General features: G+C 35.4%; 1 pseudogene; it reads right to left on the bottom strand.

The window, feature by feature from the left end:
- Nucleotides 1-1,893: 1,893 nt before the first annotated feature.
- Nucleotides 1,894-4,277, bottom strand: LOC149750599 (olfactory receptor 6K2-like; annotated as a pseudogene).
- Nucleotides 4,278-4,601: the final 324 nt, after the last annotated feature.

Raw genomic sequence — 4,601 nt, 5'->3', positions numbered from 1 at the left:
TTATTATTTTTCTGTTTTATTTATTTGGTATTACTGCATTGAATAAGAAAAAACAAAACCCATGATGTCTCCTTTAACAACAAACTATGTAATTATAATTGGAAAAGACCTTGGGATAATGGAAAGTGCACTGGATTTGAAACGGAAACCATCTAATCTGAAGACTCAATTCTACCATTTTATAATCAGATGAATATTGGAAATTTGCTTAAATTTTATTAAGTATATAATGGGAATAGTAATGACAAGGCTACTTATTCCAGAGAATTTTTACATGACTTAATTTAGATGGTTGATTAAAAAGCACTTTATTTAAATATACACAAAAAAAGAATTTTTATTGTTATGAATAATGCCAAGCACATATATTTCATTTACTTCAAGTCATCTATTTTGTTCTGAATCAGAAATCTGGAGTGCTTATTTTTTAAAGAATGATTTGCAATGTATCATTAGAAAATCTTATGTAAAATTGCTGAATGTTTCCGTCCAGTACTAATTATCTCTGAGCACAGCAACCCTTAAGGAAACCATATAAACTTAAATCTTTACAAACTTTATAAAAATGGCATTTTTGGTGACACGGTCCTACTCAGGGAAGAAAGAGCACAACCAAAAAAATTATTTCTTATTAGAATAAAGGAAAGTAGGAGCCAGGACTAAACATTATTTCCTTTATAACCATGACTAAACTATGAAGTTTAATTCTTATATTTAAGGGATTAGATTCCCAAGATATCAATAAAATCCCATTAAACATGTAAATAAAGGCCAGTCATTGAAATTTAAGTGGATTATCTGTGACATTGCTTCATTTAACTATTAAAATTTACTCTAAGTGTAAATACACTATGTATCTTATCTTTATTCATTATCGCTGGCTCCCCTGCCATCCTCTGTTGAATGTGTGAATAGTCTGAGTTTTCTATAACATAGCTTTTTTATAAATTATAATTATGTCAGGAGACAAAGAATGCCTCTGTTTATTTACTCTTTTAGTGAAGCATTATTGAGCATTTCTCTGGGCAAAGAATTCTAACAGGCATGGGGAATATAGAGATGAACAAAATAAGATACCTACTTTCAAAGAGTTCACAAACTAGAGGGCTCACAGAAGACATGCAAACCATGACACAGGATAGAATAAAAACCATACTAAGTAGAAGCTCAAGAAATGTGTTACAGAAACACAAAACAAAGAATGTTTCTTTCTTGTTTCAGCTAACTATAGCAGGAGATATTTTGCCAAATCTGGCTCCCTGTGCACCGATGCCAAATAAAAATACAGAGACAGAGAACTGGAAGATAAGAAATAGAGAGGCTTTTTATTTTCTTTGCCAGGAAAAGGGAAGACACAGTAGGCTAATGCCTCAAGAACTGTGCCCCCCTCCTTGAAGAATTGGAAAAGATTTTATACGTGGGGCTCATGGTCTGGGGTAGGTGACAAGGATCAAAGTAGTGAAGGTCTTGCATTTCTTTTCTTCTGCAAATTCATGGCCAAAGCTGGCATCAGGCAGCTCAGCAACCTGCTCTGTTGTCACTGAAGTTATGGGTCGTGACTTTCTTTCTGAAATGAAGAGTGCTACAAGAGAGTTGTAAGGGAAGAAGAAATGCCAAGTGCAAGGGTAATTCATATGGAGTCAGAGAATAATCAGTTTTGTGAAGGACAAGTCTAGCTACAAGTGTTTGTTAGTAGTAACAGCTAAAGAATAACCAAGATTGCTTAACTCTTTCAGGCCTGTTTATGTTGTTTCCCCAGCCTGTTCATTGTTTCCTTATTTTCCTTGTTTATCAAAAAAGTCTCATTTCTATTTTTGCTGCAACAGTGTCAGGACAGAGGTAGAATTTTATGAGTCCTTCTGGATTCAAAGAATAAACAACGGGACTGTGTGAGTCTTCACCCCCATTTTCTTTGTATTCTATTATTAATCAACCTCTGAGGACATTTCCTAAGTGAACAGAGATTGGATGGATAAATGTCCCACTTAGAGTCAATGCACAGAAAAAATAAACAAAACAGCAACACACTGAAAACATAAATACAGATACTGGCATAAATATACTTTGCTAATGGGTATGTCTTTTGTCTTATTTGATAGTAGATCGGCATGTGTGCACTTTTATTGCTTCCTTGATCTCTTTACTCCTTAGACTAGATAATTGAGTTAAAGGATGGCCATAACACTGCAAAGAGTGGGCTGATGGCTGTGTCCCAGGAAAAGGAATCCTTAGTAGAGAAGCACAGGGATATAAAGGCTACATTTCCAAAAAAATATGAAGAAAATAGCAAGGTGGGAAGCATATGTAAAAAAGGCCTTTGGTTTCAGCCAACAGAGCAGATAATGTAGGATTACTGCAATGATACAAACATAACCCAAAACCACAAGCAGTATAGCCATGATGATCTCCACAGCATGTACAATTTCTACAACCTTGATTAAAATAATCTATCAGTGTTCATGCATGTCAGATTCAGGATGAGATCAAAGTTGCAAAAGATATTTTGAATTTGATTTGGACCACAAAATAATAGTGTAGATATTCAAGCAATCTCAGGAAGTGACATGAAGAAGCCACAGAAGCAACAGCCTACAGTCAGCTGAGTGTAAGGCTGAGATGTTATGATTGTGGGGTAATAAAAGGGGTTGCAGATGGCCAGGTATCTGTCCGTAGCCATGGTGGTGAGCTTGTAAAGCTCAGAAATGACAAGAGAGTAAAATAAATACATATTCAGGAGGCAGTCAGAGAAATGGTCTTCTGCTCACTGACTTGATTGGAGAGTATCTTGTGGATGATGGTTGTAGTATACCAGATCTCCAGGAAGGACAGGACACTGATGAGGAAATACATAGGAGTGTGGAGGTGGGAATCCAGTTTGATGAAAAAGAAGACCATAAGGGTCCCAGTGATGATGAACAGGTAAATTAGGAGCAAGAGATAAAAATAAGAGTTCATCTTCCTGCAAATGAAAAAAAAAAATCCAGTGAATATGAATTCAATCACTGCTGTCTGATTTTTACTTAAAATCTTCTCAATGTGGGGCAGAAAAAAAAAATAGAAAAAAGGAAGTAGTAATTGGATAATCAATTCATTCATTTATTATATTTTTATTTGTTCATTCAAGTATTTGGTCAGAGCTTACTATGTCCCATATAATATGGTCGAATGAGAGGGATCACTTAAAAAGAACCAATATTCCAAATGCATAAATTGCTGTATTTCTCCTAGCTAGCCACAACATAAGATTCAGCTTATATAGGCAATTGCCTCTGTTACCCAAGAGCACAACTTTATAATTAGCAGAATTGTCCCCTTTATATTTCCTTCACTTCTTTCGTCCATATCAGCCCTCTCCTGCTCAGAATAAAGAATAAATCAGGGTTCAGCTCAAATAATGCTTCCCATGAATTATTCTAGTTAGATTAAATTTTTCTCTCTGTGGTACTCCCATAGCAATTAATTTTGCACTTTCTATATCATGGCTAATAATACAATACCTTGTCTGCTTCTCCAATTCCTTTTTATACTCTATTTTAATCAGATGTTTTACACTAATAAGTGCTCAGTAAACATGTGTGAATGTGAGGAGGCAGGCTTGCCCACCAGCACACTTAAGCAGTCATGGCTCCAACACAATAGAAAGGCATACACAGCCCACATATAGGAGACATCCTCGTACGCTGTTGGTGAGACTGTAAATTGGTGCAACTACTATGGAAAACAGTATGGAGATTTCTCAAAAAATTAAGAATAGAACTAGTACATGACCCAGCTATTCCACTCCTGGATATTCAACCAAAGAGCACAAAAACTCTAATTTGAAAATATATTTGCACCCCTACATTCATGGCAGCATTATCTACAATAGCCAAGATACGGAAGCAACCTGTGTCCATTGAGGCACAAAGGGATAAAGAAGATGTGATACACACACACACAATGGATTATTAGTCAGCCATAAAAAAAACGAAATCCTGCCATTTGCAGCAACATGAAGGAAACTTGAAAGTGTTATGCTAAATGAAATGAGTCAGATGGAGAAAGACAAATAATATATGATTTCACTCATATATGGAATCTTAAAAAGCAAACACAATAAAGCAAAAAAAAACAAATACAGAAAACAGATTAGTGGTTAGCAGAGGGGAAGGCTAAATGCTAATCGGGTTAGTTGGGGAGGGGGTAAAATGGTGATGGATGGTAAGTAGACTTGTGGCGGTGATCTCTTTGTAGCGTATACAGATGTTGAATTATAAGGCTTTCCACTTGAAACTTACATAATAAAAAATATATGAATGGAAATGAATTTTATTGAAAGTGGAGAGGTAAGTAGCATATGGCTGAGCAAGCTGAATTCACAACTATGGCAATTTTGACCTGAATTTTGAAAAGTGAGAAAAAGTTTGTCATCTCCCTTTTTCCTGTAGATGAGTGCAATAAATTCAGTTCTTCTCAGTTGGCATGTCCTATGTGGAGCAAACAAATAACATGGAGGAAGAAAATGATATATGTAATTGGAGTTGGAAAGAGTGTTTGACTACTTGATCTCCAATCCTTTTTGGAAGAAGATAGGGAATAAATATATAAATGAAACAAATGCC

Source organism: Delphinapterus leucas, chromosome 1, assembly GCF_059928025.1.
Source record: "Delphinapterus leucas isolate spDelLeu-1000000601 "Yukka" chromosome 1, BTC_Dleu_Yukka2, whole genome shotgun sequence".
In the NCBI taxonomy this organism is placed as follows: Eukaryota; Metazoa; Chordata; class Mammalia; order Artiodactyla; family Monodontidae; genus Delphinapterus; species Delphinapterus leucas.
The sequence above is the reverse complement of the archived record's forward strand: the minus strand, read 5'-3'. Positions and strand labels throughout refer to the sequence as shown.